We start from the raw sequence: 12766 nt of genomic DNA on the forward strand, positions 1-12766 counted from the left end.
CGAAGACCTTCCTTAGAAAAGGAAAAATATGGTAACTTATGCAGATGATGAACTATTAAAGATGTACGGGTGGAATTTAATTTACGACAGAGAGATGAGACACCGGAGTGGATTGGCAAGTGGTTAAGGGAAAATGTGAGGGAAGGTGATTTCTGGATATTCTAGATTTTACAATGCATTTGTGGATGTTTCCATATTGGAATATTTTGGATTGGTCGTATACTTAAAATGGAGATTTTTGTTTTCCAATTCACTCAAAAAATAAGGAACCCGGATTTGGAAGGAGATAATTCTTAATAAAGTGAATTAAAACTTGATCTGGACAACCTGGGAGTTTGTTGATTTTCGGTTCGGCCTTGAAATGTTCAAATTGAGGTTGATACCTACGAAACGAGGAACTAAATGCGAGAAAAGCATTGATTTATTTGTGTGCAGAATGTGAAAAGTCATTCAAATTCATTGAATACTATTGGGACATCAGTTCGACATTTAAACAAACCCACAGAAACTAATCGCCATTTGCTAAAAAGGTTTTTGAATGACCAATCAATTCAAAAATGCAACTGTTAATGCCATATCCTGATAAAAACTCCAAATTCAGCCTGACGCCAAAAATATAACATTGCTAAAAAAATTTTGGTGTATAGTTTATCATGGGATGTCTTATTCGTATAGCTAAACTTTATATTTATTAGAAATTTCTAATTTGGCTATTTTTAATGGTAAGCTTAATAGATTGTGATTAGTAAAAAAAAAGCTTAATAAATAAAGCCTAATAATTAAGCTGATAAACATGTTTGATGTAGTTTATTATGTTTTTTTTGTTTTAAAGGAACCGATATAATTAAAAGTTAGCACAGCCATCCATCCGAAGTAGACCCCACCGACATTATCGACGTTGCGTTGTCTCTCACGATAGCAACAGAGATCGACTGGAGAAAATACCGTGTCTCACGTGTGTCGTGGCTTTTTAATGTGGCTAAGCGTCAAGTTTATTATTGTTTTTATGTTTTTCTTGCGGTTTTATTTATTTTGATTTGGAAAAAATAATTCTTATGAATTTTAATTTTTTAAATTTCATCATTTTTTGAATTTATTTTGATTTTATTTCTTCCAAGTCTATTGTTTTTACTATTTTGAGATTTTCTTTTTTATACTTGTATATTTTTCTTTTTATACATGCGAAATCTCAAAAATGATGACTTAAAGGAATTCCTCGAAGGGAATTTTTTGTTGAATAAGTCATCAAATTGCCCAATTATTTTTCTAGCTTTTTTTAAATTCTGACATGATAATGTATGATAATTAACACGCCGATCGTCGCGTCCCGCACAAACTACCCATCCCATGGTGGCTACATATCACTTGCCAATCTATCATAATGTCTCTGCCACTGTGACTGTCAAAATTAATTGCATTGGTTTCTAATCAATGACCGTTTCAACAATAAAAAATTTATTAAATTTTACGGTCTATGTTTTTGAATCAAATTATTCCAAGTGCATCGTTGCCTATCTTAGTAATGATGTTTTTCTTAGGAGCAGATTCTATCGGCTTAAACAATATCAGATATGTTGTTTTAGGGGAATTTAACGATCAATCATCACAGCAACGTATCTGTGTGTGATTAGATGTCATGACGGCGTCATTCTTCAAACCTAATCCGAGTTTCTGGCACAGGCAGCCCCTTGGAATCAAACCTAGGACCAATCAGATTAATAGCAGATATTAGACTACCCAGCTATTCGCCTCTGGCATTGGTTTCTAATCAATTATGGTTTCAAAAATGAAGAATTATTAAATAGAAGTTTATCCCTGACCTTAATCCGTATAATAACGCGTTAATGTCATTTTCGTCGAATTTCCATTTTCGCTTGTTATTCATTTTTTTTGCTGCTTTCGTTATATTATCGTATTTTAATAACAAATTTTTCGTAATATTTTATCGGTTACTTCATTTCCAACAATTTGTTAAAATCAGAAACGAAATTAGATGCAAGTAGCTAAGAGAATAGTCGCGATCCTCCAAAAATTGAATTTCTTCCTCAGCATCTTCTCTAATGAATGGTCAAAGAGCTTCTGTTTCTACATCAATTGGTGCATTAATGCTTTTTATTCCCATAATGATATTGAAAGGAATATCCATTGTTGTTACATGTTGGCCACGTCCGAATTGCTTTCCATACTTCCGCTGTTGAACGATTTCAGTTCACGGCTGTAGGGATCCGATTCCATTTCAAACAAATGTATCTGTGTTCACTAGTCTTCAATTCCTTGTTCAATGGTTGGATTTCTTGAGGCGATTTATTTCCTTGCTAAGGTCGGCAGCATGAGGTTGGCGTTTAGGTATAGCCATTGCTCTTACTTCCAGAATAGTCTTCGTGAAGAAGCCGATGGCCTTGTCGAGAAAGCTAAAGCTGTACAGATTTCAATTCTTTGATTTCGAATTCAAGATCTCCTGGAACCATGACCAGTTGGAACCAATGTATAGAATTAGACGAAGCAGGAAATTGAAAAAACATTCGGTTGTGTCAATAATGTCGACACAAAATGTCGAAATCAGAGTTGACACGTCAATTATGTCTGAAACAAAATTCAATAAACCTGACATTTTTGTCTATGACAAAGAGAAAAAAATTAATTTAATCGAAGTAGGCATTACCTCACAAAATCGTTTGAAGTGAGTTGAAGTAAAGAAATTTTACGACCATTTTGCAAATGAAGTGTCGATACTCTATGAAGCAAAATTAAAGATTATTTTAATTGTCTTGACATGGGATGGAGTTTTCTCAAAGTTAATTAAAAGTGGATAAGTTATCCATTAAAGAAAGAACTAGGACATATATCCAGTAGGTTGTGTTGAAGAAGATGCTGGAGAGTATGCTCATTGAAAACAGACATTGAGTGAAAGTAGACAAAGAAGAGTATGCCTTTACCGCAAATCAACTTGCAGGACTGGAATGTCGCGAGGACATGAGCTGAACAAAAACCTTGACCCAAAAATGAAATGAAGATGTGGCAAATTTTTTTTCAGGCAAAGAAGAGAAATCACTGATTCTTTTTAGTAAAAACTTATTATTACACAAAAACAAATTACACAGAAACAAAAGGCAAGCAGATACTGTCCCCCCTAAGAACTGCTGAATTCTTAATTAGATCAATTTAAAATAGAATTTACATAATTAAGTCATAGTCCATACATTTACATAAAATTAATCCAACAATTAAAAAGTTTCAGTGATGTATCACTTCCATTATTTACAAGATTGCAATTACTCAGCAATTTGTTGGTACTCTGACTTGAAATGATCTAACCTAAAATTGATTATCTGGACGGCCTTTTCAAAGTACAGATTCTCCTCTAGAATTAGCAAACAAGCTGAGGAACTGATGTTCTTACAAGTAATTAGAACATGTCATTAAATGTCGTATAAACTTAATAACGCATTCTAGTGGGGATTCTGAACAATATACTGAAAAAATGGAACGTCTCACAATGTTTAATTATTAGAGAGATTTATTATAGCGAGTAAGAAAATTAAACAAAGGCCTACGTAGTTTAGCGGTTAGAATTCCTCGTTGTGGCCGAGGGGATCCGGGTTCGACTCCCGGCGTAGGCATTTTTTATTTATATGTATCAAATTTATATCAAAATTATTTTTACATTTAAAGACTAAGTAAGGTTGGCAGACAATGTAATAATACCAGTTTTTTTTGAAAAAAATTAAATACTAGCTAGGGTAGGTGGCTGAAAGAGTATTCAAGAGCCTATAGATCAGCTCAACTACGCCGCACTTCGTATTGACAGGCAGTCTCGCGGAGCACGAGAAGAGAGATTCGATGATAGAACCAATATAAAATAATATTGGTTTTCTTTATAATAAATGATCTATTGTAATCCGAGTCGATACAAACTTCTCGACTGATAATGCTATCGAATAACAAGCCAGACATATTTGTTCATGACAATCGAGCAACACAATTACTTTTCTTGAATTAGTGGAGGTCACAAATAAAACACCCAAATGAAATCATTAATTAATAGTTCTATCTGCTTTTTATCAAGTAAAGCAGTTTAAATTAAGTGATATTTTCTACATTCAAATCCTCAGATAATAGGTATAAAAATCATACAAACTCTCACTTTCTTTAAAATTTAAAAAAATTGAAAAATTTTATACTCATTAATGACTGTGTTTGTTCAAGAAACTCCTCCCAGTTTTTTAAATTGTATTTCTTTTAATAAAGAATGAATAGTTGTGTTATACATAAAAGTGCTTCGTTTAATAAATTGAATCCAGTTTTTAATTGATTCTTCACTCATCAGCTCAGAAAGCGTCGTTAAGTGGATTGAAGTTGAATTGTTTTTTATAAACCCATGTTAAAACGCAGACATTAGGATTTCATCTCGATACAATCATCAAGCATCTTTTCCAAAGTTCTTGAAATCGAGCAAAGGATAGAAATCGGTCTGTAAGAAGATGGCTCTTCTGCTGGGTTTCCTGCCTTCCAAATCGGTATTATGTGAGATCTCTTCAAAATTCAGGAAACAATTCGTGTTTATCGACGCGTTGAAGATCAAGGCTAGCGTCTCCAGCACCAGGGAACCCAGAGAATATAGAATCTGGTCCTCTGGCTCCCGACTTCCGCGTCCTAACTATCGTCAGACGAACGTCTTCAGGAACGAATAAGATCCAGTCTGTGGATAGTACTGGTTTAATTTTCTTTAATAGATCTTTCGAGAAATCTATGTGAAATTCTCGAATTTTGTATTAACGAGGCTTATAACTTGGGTATGGTGTGTTTTATTATATCAAAAGACTGGCCATAAATGTCATATCTAGCTCTCAAATAAATACGAGACAGCAACAGAATCGTTTGTATGTCTCTTTTTCTTTTTTATATTTTCAAATTAATAAGTATCTCTGCACATTTTATTCGATAGTGAGTCTTTAATATAAAACATTAAAATCACAACGAATAATTGTAGAAAAATATTGTTTTAATTTCAGCATTTTTTTAAAAACTTAAAAAATAATTGAAAATTTCGGAATTCCCAAATTTCCACTAAATTTAAAAAATTCTTTAAAAATTAGCAAATCAGAGAATCGCCAAAAAATATGACGAAAATTCATAAGAAATTAATGACGTAAAAGGTTAGCATTAGAAATGTTAAATATTCCTATTTGAACATTTTTTCGGCAGGAGTGGCATTATCAGGTGCTGTGGCCACTTTGAGGAACGCGATCAAATCATCACGGTCGTCCTTCTTCTTTAAGCCAGCAAACACCATTTTTGTCCCCGGAATATAAGCCTTTGGATTAGTCAAATAGACATCCAGTGTGTCTTCTCCCCAAATAATAGCTTAATTAATAATCAATGAATTCTCACGTTTAGATTTGTTGGCAGCTGTGTAGGTGTAATTTGGGGACTGGCCTGGTCCTCTACCGAAGATGCCGGAAAGATTTGGCCCGGTTTTGTTTTTACCCGTGGAATGAGTCGTATGGCACTGAGAACAGCTTTTGACAAAAAGAGCTCTGCCTTTTACTGGGTCACCCATTCTTTCAAACTTTATAACTGAAAGGGTCACACTACAACACGCTACTATTTAAATAATATATTATTAAAAAAATATATAATGAGGAATAAAATTCAAAATAAAAAAATATATTCTAAATATACAAATACATATTAAATTATACTTTAGTCGCGGTGATTTTTGTTATTTTTAAAAGTATAATAAATCTTTTAGTGTATCTTTATGATTATATTATTAATTGAAATTTATTTTATTAATAATTAACAAATGTGGATAATCAAATAAATAATACATTTTCATAATGTTGTTTATGTTTGTTAATCACAATGGCGGAAATTGATATCAACATCGCCCAAATATGTGCTATTACTGGTGAATAACCATCTTATCTTTACCCAACATAGGCCTAGACCCACAAAGAGCCATAGAAGCCTTACAACTAGCAGACGGGGACATTGAGTTAGCAATTCAAATGCACTTTGATGGCACATTAATGCACGAATCAGCCTTAAATCAGACCGAAAGTCCACCAAATGACCCTCCCAGTCCATACCCTAATTCATCATCTTCTCAGTATTTAATAAAACTTAATTTCCTCAGAATATCTGAGTCGTTACCCCAACATGTTCCTCTTTCAGAAATGTATGACCCTGCCTATGAGAATGAGATACGAAAAGACATCGAAGACCGACTTATGTTCAAGCCCGACCCCCAAATCCTTTTTTCTGGAACCTTAGCCGAAGTATTACCTCCCAATCAAATCTTAGATTAGAATTGCTGCCAAGGAAAAGAATTGCTGGATTCTAATAAATATTCAAAATTGTAATTTTTTGAATGTCATTCTCTAAATCGAGACTTATGGAATAATCCTCTGTGAAGAATATCATCAACAGTCATTTTATGTTGTTTCAAGTATAATATATATATTATGAAGACATATCATCAATTGAGTTGTGGGAATGAGTTGGACAGTTCGTATAATAGTGAGAGGGTGTATCCTTTCCTTGCTATAATTGATCCCCGAACACGTGAGATGGTCAGGAGGTTGAGGCAAACGAGTTGTGAAGATGTTGTTTCTGTCTTATATGACTTTATTGAACAATATCCGAAGCCTGGCTGTGTTTGTAGGCAATCGGATATAAAGCAGTCATATATGGAGAGGATTGGAGAGATGTCAGAGGAGAAGGTTAGATTTGAGTGTTGTGTATTGTTTTTAGATGTAGCTGACAATGTGGGGACGTATAAAGTCATATTTCTGGATATGAATGAGTATTTGTTGACTGTGAATTACGGGACGACTGTGAAGGTTGAGTTGTTGGGTGAATTGGTAGAAATTGCTCAGGAAGATATGTAATTTGGGAGTCAATATTGATGGGTATAAAGTTATGAGTGGAGTCCCTGCTTTTGATTTGACTGAGATGGACTATAATGCTACGTTGAAGGATGTTGGTCTTCAGAGAAGGCATAAATTGTTTATTCAGAAACGTTGATATTTTTTTGTTGATATTTGTAATTGGGAATTAGATAGAGTATGGTAGGTGTGATTTGTATATTGGTGTTATGTAATATTTTGTGGAACGAGTATTCATTTTAGTGTTAATTGAATTATTTATTTTTAATTCAATTGATTTGTAAGATTAAAAACTCAATATTTTTTGACTATTTATAGAATTGAACGAATGCATTTCAAAAACTCAATATTTATTGACTATTTATGGAATTAATTGATGTAATTCATATCGTAAAAAATCGTAACACACTAATGACGGCGTCACTCGTCAATCCGGGAGAGCATATTGGATGCATGGAACCTTCGTAATTCATATAAAAGAGTTTTAAAATATTTTTTTGTAAATTTTGTTAGCATTTCGGATTGGTGATATATTTTATCTATTTTGTTATTAAACATCATATTTTCATGATTTAACTTTAGCGGAGGGCCTGTTTCATGAATCAACTATAAGTTTATGTAAATAATATAAAACGACCTGATTTGATACAACCCTATTTTTAACTTAAAAAGATGATTCGACATCCCAGAGGGATCTAAGAAATTTAAAAATTCAACTGGATATTCGCAGGCTCTTTCATGATCCAGAATAATGTCCACCGATTTATATATTCGTCCACCGATTTTGATTAATAAATCTAAATTTATACGTCATCATTTAGCGGAGCTAATACAGTGCTGGTGGAAAAAAACTGGTTTTGCTGTTACTAAGTTTTTTTGGCGTATAGCTATTAATTTTCGAAATGAAATAGAGTTTGAACTTGATTATATGTATATTTTTTTTACTTTTAAAAAATTTCAATAATCGGCGAAAATTAAAAAAATTTGAATTTTAGCATGTGAATAAAAAGCCAGTTTTAACAAAAAGAGTTAACAAAGTCAACAGTTAGTATGTTGTGTGGTATCCTTGATTAATAAATAGCTCGTATGACTTTTTAGGCATACTATCAATTAATTTCCGAATATTTTCAGATGGAAATTCGTTCCAAATTTTCATTAATTTGACTTCGAGATCAAGTTTATTTTTTGCAGGATCTAATGAATACTTTTGCTTCATCATGCTCCAAACATATTCCATTGGGTTCATGTATAACTCTTTCACGAAGCAAGTCGAAATTCCTGTAGTTTTCTAATAGTCCAGAATATACTGAACAGAATAATTCTGTTGTATTCACATATATACATAATTCCTCCGTTAGCCTAATTTTCTGATCTTGTAAATCTGAAATAATTGCTCCATTTCCAATATCTACAAAGATCTTTGGAAATATGCTATCGACCCCTTGTAAATGTGCACATATATTTACATCTAAGCTTACTTTTTGACGCATGTCCACAGGTATGAAGATTTGAGGCAGGCATTCAATTCATCCGCAGGTGTCCCTCTTGTAATAATTGGCAGAGTTTGTCTAAATTCACCTGCCAACAGCAACTATTGCTCCCTCAAACAGCAGTTTGATACAATTTTTGATATCTCTATATGTTCTGTCGACTGCTTCAAATGCGTCATCATGCATTCAACCCAAACGATTAATCTAGAATTCATAATTCTATGACCCGCAACTAAATTTTTTTCACATTACAAACCGATTCAGTATTTTAAGAAAGATTTAACGGAATGTTGAATGTGCTGTTCGCCCGCCATCTAAAAGAGTTAAAGAAATTCCAGAGGATGCTAGTGCTAGTGCTATTTAATTGTCGCTTCTCACCTTTGCTAACAATAAATTTAGAAGATAGTTCTTAAAATGATTGAACCATTTTCTTCTTGGATGACTCGGTTAATTTCTCTGTATATTTCCAACTGATCAGCTAATAAGCTGTGCTCTCTTTCACAATTGTTCGGAGTTCTTCTAAATTATAATGTTCATCTAAAGTATTTATATTATGAATATCGCTGATTTTAAAACCACATTCACTTAAACTCTTACCTACGACAGATATTAACAATCTGTCTATCATGATTAATCAAATCTAGAAAATCTCTTCATCAAAACTGGATCTATTCTTCTCTTTTAATATATCTTCGCACATAATTTCTCGATGACCTTCCCATAATTGCTTAGGATTTGCTAACCCACAATGGGCTAGCATCAAAGTATATAAATACCTTAGTCGCGATGGAGAATCTGCAATCGCGGCTTCTGTTAAAGTCTGATTCCAGTGATGGTCATTCTCTAAAAGACTTAATTTAAAACAGGCTTCTCTGTATGTTTCGCAGAGTATACTATTAACAGTCCGGTGACCAGTAAATAATTCTGGCCCCCAATTTTGTGAAAAAGTAACCTAACAAAATAACATTCAAAATTATTCGGATGCACGGTATATACTCTACCGGGTAGGGTAGAGTCTACCCAATGCTTCCGTACTTACAATATTGTTATGCCCGTTTACTGGCTCTCCTCTTATCCTTCTTTATGTTTCTTTTGGCCACATCCCACGTATAATATCTAGGAACATCTGTCCGACATAATTCGAAGTAGGCCATATTCGTTAAATTTCTGGATTCATAACTTGATTACGGGTAGTTTCTTCTGTAAAATATATCCTTTGCCTATTTTCCAAGTGCACCCTAAATGCATTACTAATGGATATCTTTCATAAATCGGATATCCAAAAATTCTCCATTTTCCTTTATTACTGCAGATAAATCGTCTATGCTGGAAAAACTTGGCTCGTCATGTTGCTCAATTGTAAAATTGCTTGATCCGACTCTTTATTAATGTATTTACATACACATTTAATGGATCTAATAGAATTACAAAATCCAACATTAATATGTGCATCAAAAATGTTACTTAACAGTGGATTATAAGGCATTAACTACTTGTTGTCAACTGTTGTTTCATTTTCTTTTCCTTCTTGGAGAGTTACAGTAAATCCTCCTTCAGTTGCGCCCCTTCTTTGATAAAGCGGAAATCCATTTTTACTTGTTTGCGTATTATATATTAAGTTTTTAGGGTACCCTTTTAAACAATTACAATCTTTCATACACGGTGATGATCTGTTATACATGACACATAGACCATGATCATATTTCTTTTGATGATCTCGTATAGTTCTCTATCTTCACTTGGATTTGGCAATTCTGCCCGTATGCAATCGTCTATTTCTGTAGCTCTAATTTTAGTTACTAACCATAACAATATGTGTATATGTGGCAAACCTCTTTTTTGCCACTTTACTGTATACATGAGGCATTTTGTCTTTCCAAATATCTGTCCCTTCGCGGGAAGATCCATAATGTTATCGACTTTCGTTTAAAAACTCTCGCAATGATGTCTTGTCTATACTCTGCTTTTTGCCCTATAAATATTTTATCACTATTTCTGGCCATTTTGGATTAGATGTAAAAGTGATAAACAAATCAGGTGTTCCATAAATTCTTATGTACGTCATTGCATCTTGTGTGCGTTCATGCATATATCTTGGTCCTCCCGTGAATGACGAAGGCAAAATAACCATTTGACCTACATCAGTTAAATTATCATAATTAATTATTCTATTTCTTAGATGTATATACTCTTTTGCTCGGAGTTTTTGCTTATTTAAACGAATATAGAGAAGTCTCCCTGCCTCCTTCGTTGCAGACATATCTACAATAAACTGATTAAATAAATGTTTTGTCCGATTAATCATGTTGAAATCTTGCTCTCGTATCATTAATCTATAAGAATAAAATTTCATACAACTGTTAACCAGTTAATGGATTGATATGCATAAACCTGATATTATACCCATCCTCTCCTCTGGGAAATATTAATGGTACTGAAGAGCATCGTATGATCGATGCGTTCCTGAATTGGCTATGCGACAACTCGCCTACTTAAATAAATAAAAAATTTATTTTCACCAGATTAAATCTAATTAATTAAATTTCAACAATTTTTTTACTTTAATCCTTATTATGACTGACTTTGAACTGCTTAAAAGCCAAAGAAATGGCAAACTTTTACTACACCGGAACTATTTGTATAATACAGATAGAAAAAAAGACGGTCTTACCTATTGGAGGTGCAGAATCGAGAATGCAGGGCGAGGTGCACGGTGGATGCTCAAAACAAGTTGAGCACAAAAATGCTCATATCATGGCCCCTTTGAGGATCATGAGATAAAAGCATGAAACTAGTTTCTGACCTGAAATATGCCACAAAGGCGTCAGAAGACAGAATGTGGTGTCAAGAACCTCATTGGAGCCAATGTTAACGTCATTAAAATCTCCAAAGGAACGTTCATTGACTCGTCTCGTTCAACGGGGAAGAGAAACACTGATACCAAATTTTGTTCCGATTATTCCTGAAATTTCCTGAAGTTTGTGTTATAATGATCGGGGCGAAATTTTTTATCGCAAGGATTCTGGAATTAATGATGTAATCGTTGTCATTTTTTGTTCGGATTATCAGGTTGACATTTTGAGAAAATCAGATGTCTGGGTTATTGATGGTACCTTTAAAAGCGTGCCTAATCAATTCGAACAAATGATTACAATACCAGGAAAATACTTAGGTAAATTCTGCCCTCTTGCGCACGCTCTTTGCTCAACAAAAAAGAAAATGTCTACTGTGCGTTGTATCGACGCTCATGTTCATTTGCAGGTGTTCTGTCAGCATGTATAACCACTTTATATCGCTCTTGTTTTTATCAATTATTTCTCGATATGTAAGATTTTTGCCTGAGAAGTATTAATGGACCTCATCATGAGTGTTGAGGACATTTACGTTGTTCATTTAAACCAAAATGCAGAAAATTATTTTTTTGCGGAAAGGAGTTAAGGACCTCATCATGTGAGTCGGAGACATTGTAGTTGTTTATTTTAACCAAAATTCATGAAATAATTTTTTGATTTTTTTGGCGGAAAGGGCAATTTGAAGTTGGTGAGCACACACAAAGGCAGATACATAGACACACACCATACCATTTTATTATTAAGATTGACAATTCAAATTTATCACATGTTCTCAAATCGGTATTCAGCTAGCACTACACACACTTTATGCAAAAGTTGTTTCAACAGTTTTTTTTTTTATTTTGACAAAACACCATAATGAAAAAGTTAACACGAATTTTAAAGAGCCTGGAGGTCAGCTCAAAGTCGCCGCACTGCGTATCGAGTGGCAGTTTCCGCGGAGCACCGCGACCGAGATTCGCTGGAAGAGCCAGCTCGTCTCCCTCCGGTCGTTGGTCTTCCTGGCAATTCTCCTGGCAATGTCGGCAAGAAGGCGAGTCGCAGACCTGCCGAAGATTCCAGATGTTTCAAAGGCGAGGGGGACAAACTCGTAAGAGTCCGAAATATTTCCATACTTCGACCTCTTAGCTTCTCAGCCTGAGCACTGGCAGAAACCGGGTTAGTGATGGACTTGAGTAACATCGTCGCGGAGAACGAGTCAACACAAGTTGCATCCCAAACCAGAGACTTCCTTCCCTGAAGGGAAGGTAGTCATCCCGTCAGGACGCTTTCCATCACTCCGCCAGAGACCGACCGGCTCGACGGTTTCACAAGTTGTTCGGAACTTACAAATCAAACTTTACCAAATTCAATAGCATGTCAAAAATTGAAAAAAGTGGGAACGCTTCACGATTATGCGTGTCATCCTTGCGCAGGGGCCATGCTAATCTTCTCTGTATCGTTCCAATTTTATTATATGTCCCAAAGGACATTTATTTTAAATTAATTACTATATAAAGATCGAAATAATTTATTATACTTGTTAATTGTTATA

The 12766-nt window shown here is 34.1% G+C and overlaps 1 non-coding gene and 1 pseudogene across 1 annotated transcript; one reads left to right on the plus strand and one right to left on the minus strand.

Moving 5' to 3' along the window:
- Positions 1-3548: 3548 nt before the first annotated feature.
- Positions 3549-3620, plus strand: Trnah-gug. The gene has a single exon. It is a non-coding gene; the product is annotated as a tRNA-His (tRNA).
- Positions 3621-12602: 8982 nt separating this feature from the next.
- LOC115227461 lies at positions 12603-12702 on the minus strand (annotated as a pseudogene).
- Positions 12703-12766: the final 64 nt, after the last annotated feature.

The sequence above is a fragment of the Octopus sinensis genome, unplaced genomic scaffold (genome assembly GCF_006345805.1).
Source record: "Octopus sinensis unplaced genomic scaffold, ASM634580v1 Contig03398, whole genome shotgun sequence".
NCBI lineage: Eukaryota > Metazoa > Mollusca > Cephalopoda > Octopoda > Octopodidae > Octopus > Octopus sinensis.